The sequence below is a fragment of the Phascolarctos cinereus genome, unplaced genomic scaffold (genome assembly GCF_003287225.1).
Source record: "Phascolarctos cinereus isolate Bilbo 61053 unplaced genomic scaffold, phaCin_HiC Scaffold_5;HRSCAF=322, whole genome shotgun sequence".
Lineage (NCBI taxonomy): Eukaryota > Metazoa > Chordata > Mammalia > Diprotodontia > Phascolarctidae > Phascolarctos > Phascolarctos cinereus.
In genome coordinates this window covers 186,424,441-186,441,149 of record NW_027555958.1, presented here as the reverse complement: position 1 = coordinate 186,441,149, position 16,709 = coordinate 186,424,441, and the positions used below count along the sequence as shown (strand labels likewise).

The 16,709-nt window shown below is 37.2% G+C and overlaps 1 pseudogene; it reads left to right on the top strand.

The window, feature by feature from the left end:
* Positions 1-284: 284 nt before the first annotated feature.
* On the top strand, positions 285-1,065 carry LOC110196580 (carboxypeptidase A4 pseudogene; annotated as a pseudogene).
* The last annotated feature ends 15,644 nt before the right edge of the window (positions 1,066-16,709 follow it).

Genomic DNA, 16,709 nt, shown 5'->3' with positions numbered 1-16,709 from the left:
AACAGATAAAGAAAACAGCTAAGGCACTTAACAACCTTTAACAGTTAACAGCCCATCCCCTCCTCATTGGAAGTGAACTCAACTTATGGTCAACATCAAGGCAATCTTTTGATATTCAATAGAATCCCTCTTCCCCAGAGATCTACCTTCTCCAGCTTAGAGGTTAGATTCTAGAATCACCCAGAAGTTTGAAGATCATGAATACTATATATGAACTTCCTTTTTGGGACAGGTAGACATGCCTACTGGACAGCGGTTCTCCTTTTGAAAACTAACTGCTGTATGTATTGAATTCCAGCACTAGCAGAAGCAAGAGACCTGACATTAGGTGGAATATTGAAATCCACTACCATGAATGGATTACCCAGGCTATAGGAATATGGATAGCTAGGAGGATTGTATCTGACTATGAGAATGAATTAAACATCACCTCTATCTTGGATAAAATGGATATCTTCCTAATGCATGTGACCAATCATGATAGATATGTCTATTCTCAAAACCAAGATTACTTCTGGAGGAAGACCTGATCCCATGTTCTTGGAAATCAATATGTAGGAGTTGACCCCAATAGGAATTGGAATGCAGGCTTTTCAGAAGAGGGAGCCAGTAACAACCCCTGCTCTGAAGTGTACCATGGACCCAAGCCCGATTCAGAAGTAGAAGTGAAATCTGTGGTGGATTTCATCAAAAGCCATGCGAATTTCAAAAGCTTCATTGACATCCACAGTTACAGCTCTTGATGTATCCTTCTGCACCCCGACTCTGCTGAACTGGATAGGACTGCAAAACATGAAGCAAAAACTCTGTACTTTTTGTTTGGCACTGTATACAAAGTGGGAGCTATCTACTTAACTATGTAAACAGGCCAGTGGCAGCACTATAGACTGGGCCTATGAAAATGGACTTAAATGTGCTTTCACTTTTAAGCTGTGAGACACTGGATACTACTGCTTCCTTTTGTCAGCTAGACAGATCCTCTCTGCTGCCCGGGAGATCTGTCTGGCCCTAAAAGTGATCATAAATCATATTCAACACCACCTCTATGAGACAAATTCCCTCTGACACTTTAGAATAGAAGAATCTGCCTTGAAGATTACTACACATACTCATGGGCAGCTAGTGGCACAGTGGAGAGAGTACTGGGCCTGGAGTCAGGAAAGCTGATCTTCCAGAGTTCAAATCTGGCCTCAGACTCTTATGAGCTGTGTGACCCTGGGCAAGTCACTTAACCCTGTTTGCCTCAGTTTTCTCATCTGTAAAAATAGACATATCTATCAGCTGGAGAAGAAATGGCAAAACACTTTAGTATCTTTGTCAAGGAAACCCCAAATGAGGTCACAAAGAGTCAGATATAACTGAAACAACTGAACAACAATAATAAAGCATGCACACGTGTACCTCTACCACGGGCTTTTGGAGAACATAGCCAAATATTCTAATTCCTACCGTCTGTTGACCTGGCAAAGTACATTCTTATACTCTCGTAGATCACTTGTGAGTGAATCTCTATCTCTGCCATACATTACCACCAACATATCCTTGCTGCACTATGGAAGAATGCACAAAAGAAAGAGAGAGGAAATCCTGAAGAGTAAGAGAAAGAAAACATGTTGCTCTGTTAATTTATTTTTTTACAGAACACAAAGATGGACAGCTTCTGTGATAAGTCATAGGATTATAAATTTAGAGCCAGAAGGGGCCCAATTTGATCATTCCCTCTTGCTCCAAAAGACTGCTTTCCTCAGTTTCTATAGATTACTGTAATCATAGATCCACATCCCCATAGGGGCCAGAGATGGGACATGAAGGGATATATCTTTACATGGCAAAGTACTTGTAATATCCAGGAAATTGAAGAATTAGTTTTACTTATTTCCTTTCAAAAATAAATTTCTTAGCCTGAATTACTTTGTAATTAAATGTAGGAGTAATTTTTTTTCCATTTCTGTTAGAGTACTTATAAGAAGATAAAGTAAAAAAGAGTTAATCAAATGGGAAAATTCATGGAGTTAAATTAAGCTTTGAAGTAAATTATTTCAGCTTGTGAGACTTTTATGAGGTTGCCAGTGTAAATCTATGCAGTAGGTCATAAGAGTGGAATCAGTAGCTAGGAGGCTTAGGTTTCTTCCACAGTTTGAAAGAAAAAAAAATGAGTATTTAGTTACAAAGTTTTCTGTGAGGTCTGGTGGGTTGGAGGGGAGTTTTTGGGAGAACTATAAATTGGCAATGTCATCTTTTGTAAGTTTAGAGATAAATCTTTGTCATTAAGTAGATGGTATATTTATTTGTCTCATTCAATATGTTATTTTAATGATTTAAAGAAAATGTTAAAGCAAAGCAAAAACACAATTTGGAATCAGGAACTCTATGTTTGATTTCCAGTTTAGCCTCTAACTTATTGTACTTTTGGACAAGTCACTTCATTTCTCTGAATCTCGGTTTCCCTGTATGGAAGATGTTGGAGTAGATGACTTTTAAGATTTCTTCCACATTTAATTTTCTGCTTTGTAGCCTGAGATGGACTGATTGACATTTAAAACCCCTTCCATAAAGAAAAAAAAGTTAGGAAAAGGGCAGCTAGATGGCAGAGTGGATAGAGCACCAACCCTGGAGTCAGGAGGACCTCAGTTCAAATCTGGTCTCAGACACTTACTAGCTGTGTGACCCTGGGCAAGTCACTTAACCCCAATTGCCTAAAAAGAAAGAAAAAAAAAAGTTAAAACCCCTTCCATGTCTAAAATGTTATTGACTATTGAATTCATCCCAAAACTAAGCAGATACATTTATTGAAACAAAACCTAAAATTCCCTTCACCCATCACCATTACCAAAATAACATTGACTCTTGGTTTCTACTCATAGTCAAAAATTTGACTGTGGAATGGACTACTTTCCTTGAACCTGTCTGACAATTGTGTGCTATTGCTTCTTGTTCAGTCATTTTTAGTCATGTTAGACTCTGCATGACCCCATTTTGGCAAAGATACTAGAGTGGTTTGCTATTTCCTGCTTCAGCTCATTTCACAGATGAGGAAACTGAGGCAAACAGGATTAAGCAACTTGTCCAGGGTCACACAGCTAGTGAGTGTCTGAAGCCAGATTTGAACTCAGGAAGATGAGTCTGGCACACTATCTACTACACACCTAGCTAGCTGCCCTGTGGTATTGCCAGTGTGGGAAATTAACTTCTTGCTCTTGTTTCTTGCTTCAGGTTACCTTTTGGTCCTAATGATGTATTAGTCACCTTCATAAACTCCTTGCACATCACATTTCCTCTTTCATTGTTGTGCCTTCGCTCATGGTGTCCTCCTTGTCTGGAACACACTCATTCCTCTCTTTCGTCTCTTAGAATCCCCAGCTTTCTTCAAAGCTGAACTCAGACACTATCTCATCTGTGAGGCCTTTTTGGTCCCTTCCTAACTTCAGTTGCTAGTGTTCCCCCCACCCCATTACTTTCTATTTGCTTTTTATATATTTTGCACTTAATTATATGATTCTTGCTATATTCCACACTAGAAGATCACTGTGGGTCCAGGGACTGTTTAGGTTTTGGCTTTGTATTCCAAGCACCTAGCCTAGGCAATGAATAAACATTTGTTGAATGAATGAATGATATAAAGTCTTCACTCCCAAGCTAGCTACCAAGGAATTGGGAATTCCCAGTGCTGTGAACAAAGCCTTTGGATTAGAATGTTTACATGACACAGGCTACCAAAGACTTCTATACCAAGGTGGTGGGATATTTCCACTAGACATGAGATTTATTTCCATAGCAGATGCCCAATTGGTAACTTCATTCTAAAGGGAATGTAGTTTACCTTTTCGTTCTGAAACTGATCAAGCAGTTAGAATTCATACAGTGTGCTGTTGAACACTGAGCCACATTGGTCTAGGTAAAGTTCTAAAGATTAAGTAGCCCTGACTGAACAAGGAACTAGTAGGAAGACAGTGCTACCATCAGTGTGTTAAGCATATTGGATATTGAAATCCTGTACCATAAAAATGATAAAATTTATAACTTAAAGCAAATATTTGAATTGTGTAATAAAAATTTCTGTAAAGTTATAGACATCTTTCCTAGTTATGATCTGTCCTTTGGAATCAAAAACACATAAAATATTAGAATGGCAAAATTGATGGGTAATTTCCAAATTGTTCATTTTTAATTTCTTATATGATTTTGGGTAGATATTACATTCTGATTTTATTTTTCTCTATTTTAAAAAAATGCTAAGGCAAACATTGAAATTAATCAGCATTTTCAAAGCTGTCTAGAAGCCAAGCTATATGTTGGATGACAAGAAGGATGCATTCTGGATTAAAGTTTTGTCATGAAACATCTGGAAAGGAGAGCAGTATATTGAGGAAAATGCTGGATTTGACAACAGACAATCTTGGTTCACATTCTTGTTCCAGCTACTTATTTCCTATGTGACCTTGAATAAGTCATTCACCTCTCAGGCCTCATTTCCACACCTGTAAAAGGAGGCGATTGAGCTCAATTACCTTTAAGGTCCTTTGTCACTCTAAATTTATGATTCTACGGTCTACAAAGTCTCCTGCCCCCACCAAAATTCTACTCCATTGCTTTATCATGGTGTTAAAATGACACTCTGTTCCAGTTTTCTCAGGGCCCAAGAGGCTTTCCTAAAGGACCACACAAGTCAGCAATACCTAAAACAATAGGTCTTTATTATTTGTGCAAGGGGAGACTCAAGCCTTACATGAGATACCCAGTAGTAGAGGAAAAAATTCTAGGGACCAATAAACATCTTTCCCCCTTATCTGAGATCACTGCTAACTTCGGAGAACAGTTCCCAATAACCAATAGAGATAATTACAAAAAATGTGCTCATAATGTCCTTACACAAGAGTATGGTTATCCAGAAAGTGGTTAATGAAATGAGAATGTCTTACTCTTGGGCAATGTCTGTAATATTCAGTCACAAGAGGACATAGACTCCCTCACTCTAAGTTCCTGAAGGTTAAGCCAATTCAATCTGCTGAAAAATCTTAAAGTAGGGTCTTGGCTTTAGGTTAAATGTATTCTTTGGAGACCAGCTTCATCTATTACAGAGAAAATCATTATTGTTAGGCTGCCTTCTACAATATAAAACAAAGAAATATGCCCCTCAGTCCAGGGTGGCCCCCTTCTACTTTGTCAATGAAGGTGAAATAATGGTGTAAAAGGGGTAGCATTAGCAGATATGGAACTGTATTATAAAGTAATCATTATCAAAACCATTTAGCACTAATTAAAAATAAACTTAAAAAAATACGTAAACAAGAATCAGAAGCAATTAAAGGTGGTAACCCAGTGTTCAACAAACAGAAGAACATAAAGCTACTGTGGCAGGCTTCTTTATCTGGCAAGAATTGTTGGGGAAACAACAATAACAACCACCACCACCACAAGTTTTGCCAGTAAGAAATAGGGTTAGGTCAGCATTCATATGATATATCACAATAAGGACCAAATGGATATGCAGTTTAAATGTACAGAGTTGAATCATTAAAAAAAAACCAGGGAACTGGAGGTACTTTTTTCATATTTATAGCAAGAGGGATAATTCTTTGACAAATGTGAGCTGGAGTTTCCCAGTAGTCTAGGTGAAGCTCTGGATTAGAGTGGTGGCTATGTACAGCTGGATGGCATAGTGGATGGAGCAGTGACTGGGCTTAGAATCAGGAAGACTCCTCTTCATGACTTTGACATATGGCCTCAGACATTTACTAACTGTGTGACCCTGGGTACCTTACTTAATCTTGTTTGCCTCAGTTTCTCATCTGCAAGAATGATCTGGAGAAAGAAATGGCAAACCACTCCAGTATCTTTGCCCAAAAAAACCCAAAATAGGGTTACAAAGAGTTGGACATGACACAACAAAATAAGAACAACAAATACATGGCAACAGGGAAAAGGATTTGGATTTAAGACCTGTTGCAATGATAGCATCAGTAAGACTTAGTTTGGATATTGGGGGCAGGTAAGAGTGAAGAGTTAAGGATGACTGTAAGATTGGAAATTTGATTGACTAGAAGGATTGTGGTATCCTCAATGCCATAATAAATAAGGATGTTGGGAAGAAGGGAGGGTTTTTTGGGAAAAGTAAGAAGTTCTGTTTTGGACATGTTGAATTTAGTATGCCTTTGTAGCACCCAGTTAGAAATGTCTAATTAGTTGGTAAATGTGGGAATAGAGGTCAGAAGAGGGTAGGGATAAATACATGGATTTAGTATTCATTTTCATAGAGATGATAGTTGAACCCATGGGATCTAGTAAGATCCCCTTGAGAAAGAGTATACAGACAGGAGAGGGGACTTAGGATAATATCCTGGAGTACACACTAACATGGTAGCAAGATAGAAAAAGATCTAACAAATAAAATTGAAGAGGGCTAGCTGCATTGGTAGGAGAACAAGGAAAGAGAAATATCACAAAACCAGAGGACAGATAGATAGATAGATGGATGGATGGATAGATAGATAGAACATTGTGATTACTTTGTGCCAAGCATTGTAGTGAAGGGATACAAAATCAAGAAACAGTCCCTACTCTCAAGTAACATATACTAATAGAGGAAGACAAAGCTTAAAAGTGAGTTGGAAAATTGGTGGGAAGTAGGACAAGGTACCTGGGGCAAGTCAACTAGTGTGAAGGTAAAGCAGATATTAAATTAAAGCAAATTAAAACAGATACATAAGTGGCTGGATCTTCTCATGATATAGTAGTTGCAGGAAGAGACTCACTATCATTAAATCAGGAGAGAACGTATGAAAGGATGGTATAGTTCATTGTGTCAAATGCTACAAAGAGGTCAACAAGGATGCTGACTGAGAAGAGGTTACTAGATCTGGTAACTAAGAGATCAATAGTAACCTTGAATGGAAGTTTTAATTTCATGTAAGTTAATAACAGATAGTTTTTAAACACATGAAATTAAAAAGAGAAGCAGGATTGTGCAGTGAATAGAAACAAGTATTTGGAATCATGAAGGCCTGGGTTTAAGTCCTGTCTCTGACACAGAGGATATGAGCAAATAGTTTTCAAAAACAAGAAACAAATCATCAACTACCATGATCCAACTCACTAATAATAAGAGACATGAAAACTGAAATAACTTTTAAGTTTCTATGTGAACACATGAAATTGGAAAAGATGTTTAAATGAGACAATAGTCCATGTTGACTATCTAAGACAGGTAAATTCCACTGTTGGTGGAGCTGTTGATGAGTCTAACCAAGCTAGAAAATAATTGTGAATTATATGAGAAAAGAAGTAAACATTGACTCAATAATCCTTCTATTAGGGTAATAGCCCTAAGGAGGTAAAAAGACAGAAACAAATACCCTATCTATACCAAACCATTCATAGTAATCTTTGACCTAGCAATATGATAATACTGTATTGCTGCACAGGATATATTGACATAAGGAGGTCAAAGACAGAATGAAAGGCCCAATATATCACCAAATATTCATACCAGAACTTTCACAGTGCATAAAAAATCTGGAAACAAAGGAAGTGCCCATCAATTGAGAAATGACTGAAGCTGGATATATAATGTAATTAAAAATTATTCTGTAAGAAATGAAGAATGTAAGAAGTTTAGAAAAACATGAGAAGACCTGGATGAACTGATACAGAACAAAATGAGCAGGATAATATGTGCTATCATAAGAATGATGAAACTCACTTCCCTCCTTTCCAAAGAGAAGGTTAGAATGCTCTACATACTGTCTGACACTCTTTTCTTGTTTTGTTTGTTTTAACATTTTTTTTACAAGGGAGGAACATATGGTATAAAAAATAAAAGATGCCAGTAAAACATTGGCAAAGGATGTTAAGAACCATATGGCTTTCAAATTGTTTAGAAGCAATTAAATTGTTGATACTGTACTGTATATGTGAGATTTTTGTCTGCCTACCAGTAAATTCCCATCCTAGTGGAAGAAATGAAATATTTCTTCATCTAAATATGAACATTCTTAATTTAAGTGAAAACAGAGACATAGAGAAGTGTCAGCTAAATGACAGGGTGGTTCACAGGTTCTCTTTGGAGAAGCAAATGAATGAATAGTAGTGATGATTTCATTACGTTACCTTAGGTAACACAAACCACAATTTCTTGGGACACTTGCTCATCTCCTATTAGGGTGCTTATGATGATTATAATAAAAAAGACCACCATTAGGATAATCATATCTTCTATGAAGAGCTTGGCAAGATTTAAACCATGTCAACCTATAAATGAATTCTTAGTGACTTCATTTCAAAAGTAATCATAGGAGATAATTGGGGGGAAAAGCATATTGGAAAATGTGCCTTGGAAAAAAAGAAAAAGTAGTCAGGAGCAGCAAGGTGCCGCAGTTGATAGAGTACTGGCCTTGGGGTTAGGAGGACCTGAGTTCAAATATGACCTTAAGCACTTGACATTTACTAGCTGTGTGACCCTGGAAAAGTCACTTAACCCAATTGTCTAGCAAAAAAAAAGAAGTAGTCAAAGGTTTGTTGACTACTCAGAAAGCTCACACCAACATATCAGGAACGTTTCTTTCAAATAGAAAATTGGAAGTGACTGGACTTAGCAATCACCACAATGATAACACACCGAAATTGATTACATGTTAACAGAGAAAGACTGTTTCCAGATGTGGGAGACCTATCAAAATCAACTGTCTGTGTGAAGTCAGATCATCAAATATTTAGAATGAAGGTCAAAATCAACACAAAGCTATAGGAAAGAGCAAAGATGAGAAGGCAGCCTATATAAACATACCTGTTCCAACCTAACCTATTTCAATAAGTTGTTGATACTGAAAAGTAAGATATGGATAAAATAAAGTACATTAACTCTGATTATGCTAATGAAAATCAGTTTCTACAATGAGAAGACTGAAAGAGCTCTGAATCACTTCATCCAGCACCCAATTGATCTTCCTACTCAGCAGAGAAATGTGGCAGCCAAAGGCAACACTGGTTTAGAATATAAACTCATTTGCAAATTCTTTCAGGGGAGGATGATGAAAGACTATGAGTAGTATCATTTATCAAAACACAGACATGCAGCAGGAGGGGAAAGTGAGTCTGAGGAAAAAACTTGGCATGGCACCCAACTAGATGACTTCAAATATTCCTTCCACCTTTTCTACAACTAACACAGGTCATCACAAGTATTTAAAAATAAAACGAAGGACAAAAAATATAAAAAATGAAAGCGATCTTCTGGGATTGTAACCATCTATTTTCCTTGATTACACTGAAACTGTCAAGAGTAGAGACTAACATCTCAGTTCCCATTCTGTTACACGAGAATGTGGAAATGACTTTTTAAAAAAGATGAAGCCGGGCAGTGCAGTTGGGCCAAATGAAGTATGAATTGCTGTTCATCCACTTACTGCCTGTGTGACTTTTGGGAAGTCACTTAACTTTCCTGGCCTCAGCTTTCTCATCTGTAAAATGAATATATTGAACTAGATGACCTTTGAGGTCCCATGCTTCTCTAGATCTATGATCCTATGGTTTGCTACAACTTTCCCATAAAAAAACAACTAATAATTGAATATAGTAACTGTGACTGGTGGTGCAGTTTATACATTGAAGAAAGGAAGGACAAATTTTTTGACTTTGGTAATCTGTATCCAATATTGTCCATTATGTTTGATCTGAGTTTTGCTGACTTTAATTGTTGCATTAATTTTGATATTGTTAATTTGGTTCTACTTCCTTTGCTTTGTATTATTTCCCATGTTTTTTTTTCTGAATTCTTCATTTTCATCCTTTGTTTTAGCATAATAATGCTATAGTAAATTTGTAGTGATTGATCTCTGGCTCACTATTCCAGAATCAAGTTGTTACATTGCCACTTCAGACTACTAGGGTCATCTTTCTCTAATGTCATTAACTTGAGCCGTATACCATATACGATCCTTTCACCAGCTGGTGCTCCAATTCCATTCAAGCACTTAACATAAAACAAAGAGATATTTGTTTTGAATATATAATGGCAATAGCAGTACAAACATTTCCCACTACCACCTTGAAAGCATACTGTTCTCTACAGCATCTTGGTCTTTGGAGAGACGGGGCTCAGACTTAGTATAGTTTATTTATAACACTGATCCTGCTAAATTCATATCAAAATGTGGTATAACCACTAGAAGAGAACTTTTCTCAGTTATTGATGGACCAGATCCCCAAGATCACTCTTCTTACCTTTTGAAACTCTTAAGAGCAGAACCTCTAAACTGAAAGAAGAAATGCCAAGGCAAAAGGCTGAGGCCTATTTTCATGGGGCCTTATATCAGCCTCAGAGAAGACCCAAGGCCTCTCCCCTTAAAGCAACATCTTGTGCCTGATGTTATTTGTTGATAAAAAGAGATACTACCAAAGGGGAGGGACAGAGGAGTGCCTTTACAGCCAAAGAGCTTCCTAGATCCTAGTTCCAGTAAGTCTACTGGAACCCATCACAGAATGTCTCTATATGCTCAAAAGTCTTTCCCAGGCACTTCTATTACATATCATCACAATTCTCCCTTAAGTAGGCTCCCCAGCTACTTTCACATACATAATTTCCCCAGTTGACCACACTGATACACTCTGTGCAGATTCATAATGCCTGGGATTATTGACTATTCCCCATTTTGCATTCACCACTATAATTTGCTCAGCTATTCTTCAATCATTTGGCAAGGGACCTGTATACAACTTTTTGCTGTTGTAGTGTGGCTAAGAATATTTTGGTGCAAATGAGACCTTTCTTTCTGTCACTGTTCACCTTTGTGTATAAATCTTGTAGTGGGATTGCTATAGAAAAGGCATGGGGAACTTATTACCTTTTCTTGAATAATTCCAAAATTTTCCCCCAGGGGATTGGGCCAATTTAACAACTCCTTCAAAAGTAATCAGTGTGATAGGCAGACTTTCGCAAAGATTTTCTATAGCAGGCCACAATTTTCCAGTCACGTAATTAAATGAAAGATGCAGAGAATACCAGATCTTGCTGTTTTTCTTTTTTATCATTATTTTAAAAATCATTTGTCTCAGTAGAGCAAAATGCATTCTTAAAGGCTCTCCTTCACTAAGATAATTCTCAAGCAAGCTTTAAAATCATCCAGGACTCCTTGCTAGATGCAATCAGATAACTTTGCTCTGATTATCAACGTGAAATAAAGCCTAACAATTTATGCTTTTCATCATTGTAATGAAGAAGGTGCCAGTATTGAGTTCAAATAGAGGAGAAATTTCCCATTGATAGTCAAGTCCTTCAGATATACTTGTTTATGAATGACAATTGTGTTAATTACAATAAACTTAGATGAAGACTCCTTAATAAGATTCACAACAACTTAAAAGTAATCAACCTAATGATCTATACTGGAAAAAAAATGGATGACGAGTATTACCCAGACTATGAAGTTAGAACAGCAGTTCATTTAGTTAGTCTGCAAATACACATATCTTGAATAAACACTGCATATAAACTAAGAATTGAATAGGAGAAAGAGAGTGAACTGAGTTACATTTAAAAAATGAATATTGCTTTTGCTGTTCCCAAGCTGTCCTCAATATAAAGAATTTTGTGTTTTTAATAAGGATAGAGACTAGGCCTGTGTTTTCATTTATAGAGATAACTGCTGGGTGAGGAAACTCCCTTTACTATTGGAGGTCAGCATCTTCTTTGTAACTTAGGGAGTTACCTAGAGCTCTGAGAGATATTAGGTGAACTCTCCAAGGTCACATAGCCATTATATTGCAGAGGATGAATCTGAACTCAGGTTCACTTTAAGGCCAGCTTTCTATCCATTGTGTCATGCTGACTACAGGTGATGCAGATTAACTCACCAAAATTAAAATTATTAGTGACTCAAATGACAATAGAGAGACCCACACCACATAGTTGGCATAAATAGGTTATGCCATCTTACCAAAAATGACTTATGTGTAAGAAGTGGTATATAAGATATGAATAGAAAAATCCCAAAGACTCAACTAAAAAGTTAGTTGAAACAATGAATGATTTTAGCAAAACAGCAAGATATAAAGTAAATCCACATAAACCATCAGCATTCCTATATATCATGAACAACACCCTGAAAGAAGAAATAGTAAGAAATACCCAATTTAAATAAATCTAGACAGTATAAAATACCTGGGAATATACCTGCCAAAACAATGTAGTAAGAAAAAAGGAGGTGAATTAGTCATGTAGTAAAAACTAGGGGTGATAGATAGGCACAGTATGACTGCTAAACTGATTCCCATGGAATGTGTTTCAAATACATTGGATAGATGCTCCCTGTAGTATTTGTAGAAGGACACTGGAAAGAATCACATAAGAAAAGGCATGAATGAGTTTCATTTTTTTCCCCCATTGGAAAGAAGACCCTTACTAATACCCTTACTAAGGTCACAGTTATATTGATATATAATCAATAAGGTTTATAAAGTACATGTGTATACACAGAGTTCAACTTTGTATGCTAATGTAGACAGAACAGCAATTTTGGCTCTGACAGGAAAGTAGAATCCCTGAGGCCAGTTCCACCTTGCCCCTTCAGACTTTCTAAGTTCAATTTAGAGGAGGGGATGTGTGGTCATTTGCAAGTTTCCAGTGCTAGAAGCCAGGATGATGGAATTTGAAAGGAATTTCCTTATCCCAACCTAAATATCAGTCAGATTTAAATGAGTTTTAGTGTCTAGGAAACAATGCAATTGAAAAACCAAACCAAAACAAAAAACTGTTCTCCTTCTATCTCATTGATCTTTCACAGTCTTTTTCTGTATCTTCATCACCCAATAAATCAATCAACCAACCAACATTTATTAAGTGCTTACTCTGTGCCAGGTACTGTGCTAAGTTCTGGGAATACAAAAAATGACAAAAGACAGTCTATGCCCTCAAGGAGCTTACATTCTAATAAGGGAGACAATAGTCAAACAAATATATACAAATCAAGCCATATACAGGATAAATAGGACATAATCAACAAAGGGAAGACACTAGAATTCATATGGGTGGGGAAAGATTCTTTTAGAAGGTGAGATATTCAAGCTGGGACTTGAAGCCAGGAATATCAGTAGAGGGAGAGCATTCCAGGTAATGGGACAGACAGAAAATGCCCAGCACTGAGAGATGGAGTGTTTTGTTCTTAGATTAACCAATACCTCATTCCCTCTGTAGGTAAATCGCAAACCTCTGTCTTGGGCCCCTCTTCTCTTTGTGACTCCATAATCCTCTGGTGATCTTATCAGCTTCTTTGGGTGCAACTATTATCTCAACACAAATGACTCCAAAATCTACCTATCCACCTCTTATCTCTTTCTTTGAGCTCCAGTCTTGCATTTCCAACTAGCTTCACTTGTGTATCTCATAGGTGCCAAAATCATCAGGCCCAAAAGAGAACTGATTATCCTTTATTGAAGGCTTATATATGCCTCTTCTTAACTGTCTTCTTTACATTGAGGGCAACACCATTTCTCCAGTTTCCTAGATTCACAATCCAGGTAGGAAATATCCTTGACTATTCTCTCTTCCTTACTCTCCTGCCCATCTCCATATTCAGTTTCTGAGTCTTCTTAAGTCTTCCTCCATGATATTTCTTCTGTCTATCCCTTTTTCCCCCCTATTCACACCACAACTACCTTATTTCAGACATTTTTCAATTGACTTTTGGATTTATTAGTCTAAAGTATTGAGTTACATTGTGTCTAGAGTTTAGCCTGAAATAACTCTTGGAGTCTGATCCTAGCTCAAGATGTGGATGATTTTTAAAATATTTGGATCATTTTCAGAAACAGATCAATGGTTTGGGGCTTGTCCACTTCTAGAACATAGCCAGCAAGACCTTAAAACTGACTGGTGATGGGAAGACATTGAGTCACACTCACTACTATTAACCTTACTCAATCGCATTTCACCTTGGACTTTATAGAACTACTTGGAGGCAGCTGATGGACTGAAACACCTCAGGAGGAATCTTTAGCACTCAAATCTCAGGAATTCCATGTCTCTCCCACTTAAAAGTATCTTAGTGATTTAAGATTAAGTTATGATAATAAGTTGTATAACCCTTTGCAGTGTACAAAGCCCTTTAATGTACATTTTCACATATTATCTTTTCAATGACAAGATAAGCAGAGAAAGAAGATATATTATTCCCATTTTCAGATGATAAAGTTGAGATTTGGACTGGTTAAGTGACTGTCCAATGCCACAGAACTAATTAATAACTGGGCTGAGAATTGAACTTAGGTCTCTTGCCTCTAAGTTCATTGCTTTGCAGCCTGATGCTTACATATCTACCCTAATCCCCAAAGCCCACTGATATGTAACTCTCTCCTTATTCATGGAGGTCAATGCTGCACCTGCGTGAAGGGCAGGGCTGGTGTGGCTAGAGCAGGAAAAAAGAAAGATCTTGTCTCTCGAGTTTCTTGAGCTTTTTGGGTCCTTTCGGCTTTCAGTTTTGAAAGAGGATAGACAATGCCACCCCAATTTTGGTTGTTGAAGGGAGAAAGATTCTGGGAAGAAGCCAACAAGAGTTGCTGACAGTCTCCTTCATGTACCCATTACCCAGCTTGCTACACTTGAGACTTCAAGAAATTTCCCTATTGAGTGAGATCTAGGACTCTCCTGGTTAGTCTGCATAACCTTACTCTCAATGGAAGAGCTTCTTCAATCTGTGTAGTCTTACATATATTTTCCAATGTATACTGTTTCTAATTTCTGTTTGTTATCAATTAGAATAAATCAGTTTCTTTGCTATTTCCATGAGTGTTTATTGTAGAACTGGTGTTTGATGGGAAGTCAAGCTTGGGATAAAATACAGGGCCTTTTTTCCCCATTAAAAATAGCAATCAGGAATTAGCTTAAGTCTAAAAAATGTTTCCACTAACTAATAAGGGAACAGATAGATATAATTTTAGCCTGGGACCCTTCTCTCTGAGGCGAGCCGAGCGGTAGCCTCTGACCCCAATCTCTTGCTTCTCCTCCCAGTTGGAATTAAAGTCTCTCTTGGAAAAAGGTTGGAGGAGAAGAGGCTAGGGATGTCTATTGTTGTCTCCCTGTGAGGCTTATGCAATACCCCATACTATATGTGGGTGATAGCTCTGTTACACATAGGAAAAGAACATGTCAGATATTGCATTTCTGTCATTAGGTAGTAATATAACTTTTAAGTTAGCTACAGTAATATTTTTAAGTCTCAAAGATAAGATAAACTTTTAGTCCAAGATTCCTTAACCCTATATATTTTTTATCACAGATTGTCTTGTTGACAGTATACACACATGCAAATATACATATACATACACACACACACATATATCTACATACACGTGTGTGTGTGTGTGTGTGTGTGTGTGTGTGGTTGTTGTTGATTCATTTTCCAGTCATGTCCAACTCTTCATGACCTCATTTGGGGTTTTCTTGGCAAAGATACTGGAGAGGTTTGCCATTTCCTTCTCCAGCTCATTTTACAGATGAGGAAACTGAGGCAAAGAGGGTTAAGTGACTTGCCCAGGGTCACACAACTAATGAGAGTCTGAGGCCAGATTTTGACTCAGGAAGATAAGCCTTCTTGACTCCAGGCCCTGCATTCTATCCATTTCACCACCTAACTTACAAATATTGATTTGTATATGCACAAACAATTTTGATACTCTAAAAAAAGACCAGTTTGCTTTCCTTTATAAGAGAAGATTCAAAGGAGAGTTCTTCTTGTTATTATTTTTACTATAATATTAACAATGATGAAAAGGACTAGTCACTTCCCAGATATGCTTTAGTTTGTTTTTATTTTGTTCTTAAGATAAAATTGCCCTGAGGAGTCCCTGTGCTATCTTTGTTTTTTCCTAGTAATCTCTTCATTTTACTTTGGTTGTTCTGATTATTCATTGCCTTACTCTTGCTGCTTGTGGACTTGACCCTGATCCATAGCTGTTTTCTTAATACTCATACAAACTAGATTGCTAAGACATGTAAAGAACATTTCCAGGATGAAACCTAGAAGGTCTTTGAGGGTGCTGAAATATGTCCCATGATGTTTCTCTCTAATTGTCTGCCTAAATAAAAGGAAAACACTGATGTAAGCATCTTCATTTATATTTCCAACTCTCTTGGTGATTAGCACTGTAATCTTTGCAAATCCTTTAACGGTATTATATGGGGTCCCAAAGAGCAGCCTTGGTTCAAGTCCTTCCTATGACTCATGCTGACTGTGGGAACAGATGCCAGTTATTCAACATTTAATTGCCCCAGACAACTGTCTAAGCCAACAAGTTACAGATGAGTTACTGATATGCATTGATGGAGGGAGTTTCCCCACTGGGAATTTTTCACACAAATAATTTTGGTCCAAATCAGTGCTGGCCCAACGATATATTATTTCTAAGACAAAACAGATATAATCATATTATAACAACTATTCACATTTATATAGTATTTCAAGGTTTTCAAGGTACATTCTTCACAAAATTACCCCAGTTTTCCAGATGAGGAAACTAAAACTCTGAGACTGTCTGTGGGCACATGTTCAATAAAGAACAGAGATGAGACTTAAATCCATGTTACCTCTCATTTTTTATTTGCTGATTCCTGAGGTATAAATGCTCACACTGAAAATTTAACAATCAATTCTCTTGAGTTGATATGAGCTGACTCCAGCGTTGGAACCCACACAGTAGAAGTGGCCCCATGGTGCTACAAC